Source organism: Biomphalaria glabrata, chromosome 6 (genome assembly GCF_947242115.1).
Source record: "Biomphalaria glabrata chromosome 6, xgBioGlab47.1, whole genome shotgun sequence".
Lineage (NCBI taxonomy): Eukaryota > Metazoa > Mollusca > Gastropoda > Planorbidae > Biomphalaria > Biomphalaria glabrata.
This window is the reverse complement of record NC_074716.1, coordinates 43780955-43792853: the sequence shown is the minus strand read 5'-3', so window position 1 is coordinate 43792853 and position 11899 is coordinate 43780955. Positions and strand designations below refer to the sequence as shown.

The 11899-nt window shown below is 32.0% G+C and overlaps 1 protein-coding gene across 1 annotated transcript in view; it reads right to left on the bottom strand.

The window, feature by feature from the left end:
• LOC106058201 (cleavage stimulation factor subunit 3-like) overlaps nucleotides 1-11899 on the bottom strand; it is a 69128-nt gene that overhangs the window by 56695 nt on the left and 534 nt on the right. The gene's annotated exons all lie outside the window — the stretch shown is intronic.

Below are 11899 nucleotides of genomic sequence, written 5' to 3'. Positions count from 1 at the left end.
TATTGCATTCAGTAGCTTAAAAAAATTAGAGGTGCAATCAAACAAAACAAAACAAAAATTCTACAAACTTAACACTGGAAAAATAATTATTGACAAATAATAGTTAGCTTGCGTCTAATTTAAGAACAGAAACAACATTAGAAATTGAGTTCGGGAATCCCCATTTTTTCTGTTTAAATTCTTTCTCTGTTACTGTAATTGGAGAGTGTCTGTCTTTAGTTCTTGCCCGCCTAAAAGTTTATGATTCGATAAACAAATACGCTTTTCAGTTTATAGTTTATTCTATCTACACATGTTAAAAAATTAAAATGTAAATGTTAATTTATAAAAAAAATAAATTTTAAAGCTTACATCCACATAGAATAATTTAATAATTTTTTAAAACAATGACAAAGTCGGTAGTGAGGACATCTTGCTATTATGAAAATATAACCATAACCCTCCCAAAGTTTTCTTAAATTGCTACCATGTAAAAAGTATTCCAATGTTCTACTTTGAATGACCTACATTTTCAAATGAGGTAATCAAACCAAGCCAGCTTCACGAACATATAGCAATATCCAAAAAGTAGTTTAAGAATATTCATGAACAATTAAACAAATTTCTACTATTCAAACTTTGCATAATTATTCATAGTCGATAACAATATACAATGAATCCAAACATTAACAAATTAGATAATCATTTAGTAATACTTATTTTTTTTTGTTTTATATATCTGTAAGTTTCATATAGATGGCAGTAATGAGCTGTTATTTCCCTTAGATAAGCTTTTTAAAATTTCAAATCGACAAAACAATAATTAAACTTTTCTATACAGCTGTCTAATTAACTTTGCCATCACCTGCTCGTATGGTAATACGCATATCACTCGAACACAGCTACCATCTCTTGAAGAGCTTTTCCATGAAAGATGCCTTTCCAAAACACTCACGATTCTTAAAGATAACCTTCACCCGCTTAACCACTGTTGCATCATATCTGAACGAAGTGGTCGTCTCCTTTCCATTAGGGCTACAACAGAAAGTATTTTAAAAAACTACTTTATCTCACTTGTTTCATTGCACTTGTTTCATTAGGGGGCTTAGATTTTTTTGCCTAAATAGGAATGACCAGCCTTATATCCCCCCCCCCTCCAACCACACATGCTTTTGTCACATAATTCATCTCTAAATTATCCTTTGACCTTCCCCATTGCGCTTCCTCCTTCTCCACCCTCTCCCCCAAATACAATCTGAGGCTCTACGGTGTATTTATTTATTTTTCGCCAGGTACCCTTCTTTTTCTCGACCAGTGAATTCTACTAGCCCGTACACCTCGAAATAGTTGAAACTAAATGGTGTTTATTTTGTCTGAAGCCTTTTTAAAATCCTTTAATGGAACAGCCAACATTTTAACCCTTCCTCACTTACACATGGCCTGTGAATTCTATTATCCCCACTTCCAAGAAAAATATGCACTACAAAAAATCTCTGGCTTATCATTTCTATATTTAAATATATTTGATAGTTTCTACAAAAAGGTGAAAAAAAAAGCTTGTATAATTTGTACGTATATTAGAACTATTGCCTAGACTTTGTTGAAATAGTTTATGGGCAATATGTTTATTTCCTTCCTTGGTTTCTACACTTCATCGTTTTTTTAACAAAGCTTACATCGACTCAATCTGTCTGTCTGGTAAAAAGTGTGTAAACGTTATTTCTCCCACACCCATTCTCGAATCAAGTTGAAACTTAACACAATTATTTATTGACATAAACAAGACATAAAGTAACCAATTAGACAATTAATTACTGGTAATTCATTATTTGGTTTAATAGCAACAAGGGAAACTAATACTTCAGTATTCACATTTATAGCTAATTCTGTTGGGTTTAGTCCCCTTAAATAATCGCTAACGCTATTTCTCCCTCACGCATTCTCCGATCAAGTTAATACTTTGAACAATTATATATTGTACCTAACAAAACATGAATCAATAATCAAAAATACTGAATTAGTCAATAAATTATTTTGTTTGATATTGAATAAGGGAAATAACTTTTACATTATTAGTAGATATAGTTTTAAGGACAGAGTTGTTCCCCTTTAGATAAGCTTTGTTGTTGTTTTTTTAAAGGATTTCTTATATTTTGCTTGTTTCATTTATTTTTTTTAATGATTATTTGTTTGTACTCCAGGCCTCGCCAACCCCCAACTAAAGTGTTACAACAAGAGGCTGCTGCTAAGTAAGAATATAATCTGATTCTATATCAAACAGTTGCTTTCTTTGTTTTCTTCAATTCTTTCTCTGCATACAAAATCAAATGTATCTAGTGAACGATTCATCGGTGAACGATTTGTCAGTTAACGATTTTTCGTGTGAACCATTTGTCGGTGAACAAAGTTGTCTGTGAATCATTGGTCGGTGAACGATATGTTGGGTAAACAAATTGTCAGGTTAATGAATAGTTGTGAACGAATCGTGGGTGAAAGAATTGTCTGTGAATCATTGGTAGGTCAATGATTTGTTGGGTGAACAAATTTTCATGAATGATTAAATGATTTGTGGGTGAAAGAATTGTCTGTGATCAATTAGTCGTGCTCCCCCTGCATACAATATATACATATATGAGCATTCTCCGACTTTTTATCTAAATATTTGAAAGGCTCTTTGACGCTTTAAAACACCATCGATTGTTTTTTATATTAAGTATAAAGCTCATATAAAAACCAAGATTATAAATTCCATTTCAACTTGTATGTAGATCGACTTACTAAAATTAAATTTTACAAAAAAAAAAACAAAAAAAAAAAAAACACAACAAAAAAAAAACACAACAACAACAACAACACGATTTAAAGAAATATTTAAAAACAAATTACCTATGATTATATATTTGAACGACTGACCCAACCAAATGTTGTAAATATCAGTGCATAATACGTATAAAAAGTTAACATAGTTAATATATTACCTTATAAAACATGTTGGTTTGAAATTGTGAATAAAAAATCTTTTCGATCATGAAATGTACATAGTTGTCCTAGGCACACGGAAAATAATAACAGGTTAAATTGTCTTTTTTTTTTCGTCCAATTATTGATAGGTGAATCAGTCAACCAATGAATCAATCAACCAATGAATCAGTCAACCAATGAATCAGTCAGGGTCATTTTCGCTTATAATACAGATTTGATAAAATTTTCGTTGGACAGTAGAAAGGTTGGATACAATTTATAATAAACGGGTATCACAGAAGGGGGAATCAAATAGGCTTTGGAAACTGCTAAAGAGCTCTTCTTTCTGTCACAAAGACAACTGTAGAGAGATCTCTCTGCCATCCAGGCCAGTGTTCTGACACCCGTTTGACAGAAGAAAAGAATGTTGCAAAGGAAATGATCTTAGACCACTCAGAATGTCTTGGTGGTTTGGACAATTGTGTAATTGTTAAAGAACTTGTTCGTGATGGACTGGGCTATTCAGATTATTTGGAAGGAGGCTGAAAAACAATTAACATTGTTCTTAAAGCAATTCTAATTATATATCTTGGTAAATGTTTTTTTTTAATTTCGTTTCACACAAGTAATTTTTGAATTATAGACGTCTAGACACTTAATTGGAATTTCTAAAGCCCGGAGAGTGGCAACCCTGCTAGAAGGATCTGCCTCCCCCCCCCTCCGATGTACACGATATGTGACCTAATAATATAAACAGTTCAACTTCAACTGTTTAGCTGTTATTGTATGTAGTCAAGTTTCATATGATACAGTGATACAAACATTATTTTTTTTACAGAGTTGGTCAAACCTTGGCTTCTGTAGTTGAAGCAAAAAATAAAGTAAGCATTTATTTGCATTTCACACATTTTTGTTTGTTTTCTTGATTTATTTTTTTAATTGCCTAATTTTTGGTGGTCTTAAAAAAAATTCACCGATAAATAAATTAAATTGTTTTCCCGCTATTAAATAGTTTGAATGTTTCACCGCTATTATAAAGTTTTATAATTTTTCATCGCCATGAAATGGTTTGAAAGTTTTCCCGCTATTAAATAGATTGCATTATTTACCACTTATAAATATTTTAATGTTTCACCACTATTAAATAGTTTGCATGTTTTACTGCTATTTATAAATGATTCATCGCTATTAATATTATATGTATATAAATAAATAGATAAAGAAATGAAAACCAGTGACTAGGCAGAATTTATGTCATTGGTTAACATGCATGATAATCATCTTCTTTTTTGTCTGTATTATATAAGATAACATTTATTTACAGGTATTATATAAGATAACATTTATTTACAGGTATTATATAAGATAACATATAATTACAGGTATTATATAAGAAAACATATATTTACAGGTATTATATAAGATAAGATATATTTACAGGTTCAGATTGAAGATAATGCTTATGATAAAAAGAGAAAATCTCCTTCGAAAGGGAAATCGTGGAAGAATATCCGAGTTACGACAGTGAAGTAAGCATTACCGTTCCACATTACAACATTGTTCACATTTTTTAAACCTCTTCTTTTCATTGTTGTTATTTAACAATAATGTCCATTTATTAAATTGTAGCTAATAACCGTGTTTCGTTATGGTTGAAATAGTTTGTATATATGTATAGCACTGTCTCTTCTGTTTTTCAATCAAGTCGTCTGCTGCCCTCTAATATTGTCTGGTTAGTATGACCTGAGCGTTTTAGTTAAACAACCAGCATCACAATAAAATCCCAACGCTCCAATGGACAGCCCTCCTCGGTTATCAGACAGACAAAAAAAATGTCTTACATACAATCTCTGACTAATCCTCTTCTTATTGTTTCTCTGTTTAAATATGTAATAGTCTACGAAAATATAGGTGGAAAAAAAAAACGGTTTGCAAAATTAATACCTATATTGTTACATTTCCCAAACATGTTCTTGGCCTGTTTATTCTAGTTTTCTTGATACTCATGCTTCTCTTTGCGGAAATAAATCATGGGCAATAGTTGTTGTTTTTTTATCCACATTTAAAAAAAATAATAATTCCAGGCCTGGCCAAGCCCCAGCTGAAGTGTTGGTACAACAGGCAAGAGAAGCCGCTGATGCTAAGTAAGTATTTTTCTAGCTCCACATCAAAAACTTTCTTTTCTTCTTTTCTCCACTTCTTTTTACCTTTTTTTTTTTTGTCATGAAGAGCGTTAGGCAAGGCAACGCCTCATCTCAACTGTTGTGACGTCTAGAAAACATCATTAAAAAAGCATCAACAATTACACTCATAACATTACCACATTTAAAGGAACTTTTTAACAAAATCGAAAAAATCTTGGAAGACAACGGCCACCCGCTCCATCAGAACTACGCCAAGTCGTCGCGAAGTGGGCGACTGCTGTCAATCAAAACAAGAACGGAGCGGTACAAAAACTCGTTCGTACCTCACTCGGTCAGACTCTATCACCGCCACTCATTGATCAGGGAACATGAAATGCACAAGATACCTATGTGTAGTCGCTGAATGAACTCTTTATGTTGTCTGTTGTATTTATGTGTATTTTTCTGTTGTGTTGTCTTTATATGAGAAACGAGTCCTTGTAATCACAACAAATTTCCGTAAGGATCAATAAAGCAGTCTTAGTCTTAGTTAAAGAAAGTGCGACAACTTTTACAAATTGCTTGCTCTGCATGCAAAATCAAAACGATAACCAGAAGGCTGTTTCTGAATAAGATTCAAGTTTATTTTACAGAACTTTTGTGCTAAAAACGAAAAAAGGTAGAAGAATCTGACAGTAAAAGAGACATTCTGCAATTGAAATTTAATGCAAAAAAAAACCCCACTTTAATGCTTGTTGAGATTTGCTGAACAAGTGTCCTATATGAAATTATCAAAAACACAGACAGAAGGTTTTATAATTTATTTTTTTGTTTAAATATTTTTCATACCAACAATCACATAGAACATATTTACTGTGAAACTACTTTATTACTGTTTCAGTGACTCTTCTTGGAAATAAATCAAGATGTGATTAATTTTCGTTGGGCAGTAAAATGGTTGGATACAATTTATTACAGACTGGAGGGGCAGAAGGGGGGAGTCAAATAGCCTTTGGAAACTGCAAAAGAGATCTTTTTCTATCACAAAGACAATTGTAGAGAGGTGTTTCTGTCAACCAGGGCTGTTCTAACACTAATTTGTCAGAAGAAAACAATGTAGCAAAGTGAATGATCAATTAGTAAAAAAAATACTTTACATGTATGTTTTTTTTTATGTTCCTGATGGTTGATAACTGTTTTCTTTTTATTTCTTCGTTTTACACAAGTAATTTAGAATTATTGACGTCTAGACACTAATCTGGAATTTTTTAAGCCGAGAGAGTGGCAACCCTGCATATACACGCTGTGAACTAATTATATAAACAGTTCAACTTCCTTCTACTGTTCAGCTGTATGTAGTCGTGATATGATACAGTAATATGATACATATACAGTGATATGAACATTATTTTTGTACAGAGTTGGTCAAACTTTGGCTTCTGTTGTTGAAGTGAAAGTTAAAGTAAAGCGTTTATTTGCATTTCATACTTTTTTGTTTTGTTTTCTTGGTTTACTTTTTAATTGCCTTATTTTTTTGTGGTCTTTAAAAACAAAATTTATTTTTTCAACGCTATTTAATAAATTAAATTGTTTTACCGCTATTAAATTGTTTCACAGCTCTGAAATAATTTTGTTTTGTATCACTGCCATTCTATAGTTTAAATGTTTTACCTTTATTAAATAGTTTAAAGTTTAAATGCTTCACTGCTATTATAAGGTTTTAGGCCTATAGTTTTTTCACCGCTATGAAATGGTTTGAAAGTTTTCCCGCTATTGAATAGTTAGAATTTTTCACCGCTTTTAATAGTTTAAAATTTAATGTTACACCGCTATTAAATAGTTTTAAATTTTTACTGCTATTTATAAATGATTAATCGCTTCTAATTAGTTTAATGTTTCATATTCACCGCTTATTAAATAGTTTGGATGCTTCACCGCTATTAAATAGTATAAATGTTTCACCGCTATTGAGTTGTTTGAATGTTTCACCGCTTTTATGCAGAATGCATATTTAACTAATATTAAATAAATTGAATGTTTCAACGCTACTAAATAGTTTGAATGTTATATGGCTCTTATTAAATGATTTATTGCTATTAAATCGTTTAAATGTTTAACCACTACTAAATAGTTATAATGGTATTGTAGCTTAGTTGTACAACAATTCACCTGTGACGTTATATTTAAGTTATATTTAGAGTTGCTTCTTATGCATGTTGTGTAATTAATGTTGATATAATGATGAAATATGTATAAATAGTTGGATGACCAGACACCTCATCATACGAGACATTTCATCATTGCAACATTTCATCATTATAGCCATTCATCATTTAGGGTTAGGGTTAAGGTTAGGGTTAACTTGCTCAGTATGTTAATTACTTAATTACACCTACATGTACTTATGTTTGCAAAATGTACTTTATGCAATGATGAAATGTTATGGTGATGAAATGTTGCAATGATGAAATGTCTCGTGTGATGAGATGTCAGGGAAAAATAGTTGTTATTGGAAAATGGGCCTAAATTGAGCCACGCAATTCGTAAGGCAGGTTCTTTCTACGATCATGAAATTCGGCAATTGGAGCATTACAATAGTTTTTGCTTTTTGGGGGAGTGAGTGAATCTTAAAAACCCTTAGCTAAGATTATTGAATTTCGAGTTTTGTTTTATAATTAGATCTCAAAATACATCGTAGTCTTGATTTAATTTTTAATTATTGGAAGGGGTTTTAACTTCAAACCACCTCTTGGCTAAGCTCATGAAATTCGGTGACGATAGTGTTTCTTTATTTTCTTTGATGGTATTTAACCCCCTTGGTAACGTTTGAGACATTCGATGACTACAGTTGTTTTTGTTTAACCTCAAAACCTTCTTGGATGCGTGAATGTACAATGGTCGCCGTAGTTCTGCTTTAGTATCTTTAATTAGGGGTTGGTTTTAAGCTTAAAAACCCGATTTGCTACACTAGAGGTAAAGGGGGAGTAGCTTATAAACCTTAAAAAATAAAGCAAAACTAAAGCACACTTGTAGATTTTTTTTTATATTGGAGGGGGTTTTAAGTAGTTTAACTTCAAAAAAACCACCTCGGCTGCAATCATGGAATTTCGTTACTGTAGTTTTGATTTATTAAAAAAAATTACTAACTCAAAACTACAGTCACCCAATCCCCACAGGGGAAGGGGGAACGTGTTTGAACACAGAACCTCCCCTCCTTCTTGTTCATGGCTACACCCAAGACTTCTGTATCAAATGACTATTAATTCAGTCCATTACAATGCTTTGCAAATGAATAAATACGTAATAAGTGTGGAGGCTTCTATGGAAGAATACAATTTTAATGTTATTTGGAAGCTAATACTACTCTTCCTGATTTGTCAGAGCGAGTACGTTCTTGCCGCATTCTTATTGATCGATGCCCTAAAGATTTCTCTAATTTATTGTTCAGTGTATAAAAATAAATAGATAAATAAATAAATTTACAGGTTCAGGTTGAAGATAATATTTATGATGAAAAGATACAATCTCCTTTGAAAAGGAAATCGTGGAAAAATCTTATCTTATCTTATCTTATATAATACAGACGTTACTTCAAAAATTCTAATAGCACTAGGGAAGAAGGAGTATTTGTACAAATTTGTCCTAGCATATGGGACGAGGAATGTGCCTTTATCTTTGTGTCTTTAGAGTATTTTATTAACTTTGTTTTTGTATTTGAAGATTATGGTTCAGTGTTTTATGTATGATTGCTACTTTATTTTTGAGCCTTCTGTCCTGAAGGCTTTCTAAATTTAGTGATTTTACTAAAGGTGTTACTCTAGTCAAGTATGAATATTCGTTTGTTATGGATCTCACTGCTCTATTTTGTGTCTGTTCCAGTTTCTTAATGTTTTCTTGAGTTGAGGGGTCCCAAACGGAGGATGCAAAATGTTGATTCTATATTTTTTGAGTTAGGTAAGGTAATTTCTTCTGCTATAAGAGTGTTTTTTATTGCTAAAAGAACTTCTCCATGATTATCAGCCCTATCTTTTCTAAAAATTTCATAATTACTATTGAAAATTTCTGCATTATAAATTTCAGGATGTAGCCAAGTTTCTGTTCCTGCAATTATGTCTGGTTTCTCACATTCTAATAAAATTTCTAAGTCTGCTGTTTTGTTCCTAATGCTTTGAAAATTTATTACTAAGGTTTTAAGGTATTTTGGTATTACTTCTTTAGTAGGTTTGTTTAGTGAGGCTGTTGTATTAATTTTAGTAGATTTAGGTTTAACAGGAGTGGATCTGGCTAGTGGTTGGTGAGTTTGGTTTGGGAAGGTGTTTAGGATGTTGTATGGGTTAGAAGTGTCTGCATCAAAGGAATCAAACAATCCTGATGTAAACTGAGGTAACCCACACGGTACACAGTGCCATGATGCCGTCTTTGTTGCCTAAGGCATAATACACAGGTGTATTCAGATGGAGACATGATGCATGGTACCATTCATCGCAGGTGTCACATTGAATGGCTTTCTGTTTCATGGTGCATACTTTTTTTTGCAGATGTTGCATCTATCTTTAGATCTAGGCCCTGGATTTGACTCTACATCTCCTGCTATTAATATTAACAGTGATAGGTATTTATTTCTGCTGTGTCTGATTGAGAACTTCCATTTGTGATGGGTAATCTTCTTTAATGTTATGGATGTGTATGTTAGATTATTTTTGAAGTTACATTGATCTAAAGTGTGATGATTGATTATGACTGTTGTTTCCTTTTTAAGTTTAGTGTTGACTAAGGTAGATCTAGTTCTGTGTTCAACTAGTGTGTATTTAGTGATTATTAGGATAAATAGACAGAGCAATTTCATGATGACTGTTGTTGATTTTAGTTTTTAAAGGGGTCTAGTCTAAATCTAGTTTAAGGTTTACAATATACAGGTTTAAAATATCCGAATTCCAACAGTGAAGTAAGCATTACCGTTTCACATTACAACATTGTTCACATTTTAAAAACCTCATCTTTTCTTGGTTTGTGTTAAACAATAATTCCCATGTATTAAATTGTAACATTGGATGTTCCGTGCTATGGTTGAAATAGTTTGTATATATGTAAAGCACTGTCTCTTCAGTTTTTCAATCAAGTCGTCTGCAACCCTGTAGGACGTAATCATCTTCTTTTTTGAAGTAACGTCTGTATTATATAAGATTAGAAGATAAGATGCCCTCTAATAGTGTCTGGTTAGAATCACCTGAACCTTTTAGTTAAACAACCAGCATCACAGTAAAATCCCAACTCTCCAATGGATAACCCTCCTCCGCAATCAGACAGACAAAAAAAAATATCCTATAAACAATCTCTGATTATTCTTATGCCTATTATTTCTCTATTTAAATATTTAATAATCTCTATAAAAATAAAGGTGAAGAAAAAATATTTGCATAATTAATGCATATATTCATTTCCCAAACATGTTCTTGGCCTGTGAATTCTATTATTCTTGATACTCATGCTTCTCTTTGAGGAAATAAATCATGTACAATATTTTCTCCACTTATAATTCCAGGCCTGGCCAAGCCCCAGCTGAAGTGTTGGTACAACAGGCAAGAGAAGCTGCTGATGCTAAGTAAGTATTTTTCTAGCTCCACATCAAAAACTTTCTTTTCTTCTTTTCTCCACTTCTTTTTACATTTTTTTTGTCATGAAGAGCGTTAAAGAAAGTGCCACAGCTTTTACAAATTGCTTGCTCTGCGTACAAAATCAAAATGATAACCAGAAGGCTGTTTCTGAATATGATTCAAGTTTTTTTGACAGACCTTGTGGCAGAAAGGCAGAAAAATCAGTCTGTGAAAGGAACATTCTGCAAAAAAATAAATCATGCGAAAAAAAAAAGGTTTTATGATTTTAAACTCTTTTAAAATATTTTTCATACCAGCAATCACATAGAACATACTTACTGCGATTCTTCTTAGATATAAATCAAGATGTAATTTATTTTCATGGTACGGTAGACAGGTTGGATACAATTTATTACAGACTGGAGGGGCGGAAGGGGAAATCTAAGAACCTTTGGAAACTGCTTAAGAAATCTTTTTCTATCACAAAGACAACTGTAAAGAGATCTCTATGCCAACCAGTGTTCTGATATTCGCCTGTCAGAAGGAAAGAATGTAGCAAAGTGAATGACCAATTAATAAAAAAATGTTTTACATGTTTCGGATGTTCCTTCAGCTCAACATGTAAGACTGAGCTATTAAGATTATTTGGAAAGAGGCTGAAAAACAATTAACACTGTTGTTTATGGCAACTCTAATTATATATCTTGGTAATTTTTTATTTTTGTTGTTGTTGTTTGTTTCACACAAGTAACCTTGAAATATAGACACCGGGAATGTTTCAAGCCTGGAAAATGGCAACCCTGCTAGTAGGATTTCCTTTTTCCCTCATGTACCCGCAATGTGACCTAATAATATAAATACTTGAACTTCAGCTGTTATTGTATATTGTAAACATTTGGACTTCAGCTGTTATTGTAAGTTATCAAGTGCGACATCATACATACATATGTGCCAATTTTTTTTTTACAGAGTGGGTCAAACCATGGCTTCTGTTGATGAAGTAAAAAATAAGATAAAGTTATTTCATACTTTTTTAAAACTTATTTTTAATTGCCCTTTTTTAAAAAACTAAGTTGAAGTAATGTATAAAAATGGAGTTAGTTGGTCAATAAGGTCTTGCTATTTCAAATGTTATATTTTATGTCCTAATTTCCATAGTATGCCAGGGATTATTTTAATTCCTCTAGTAGAAATCACGAAAAGATTGAACACATACACACACTTTATTTCAATAAAAGATTC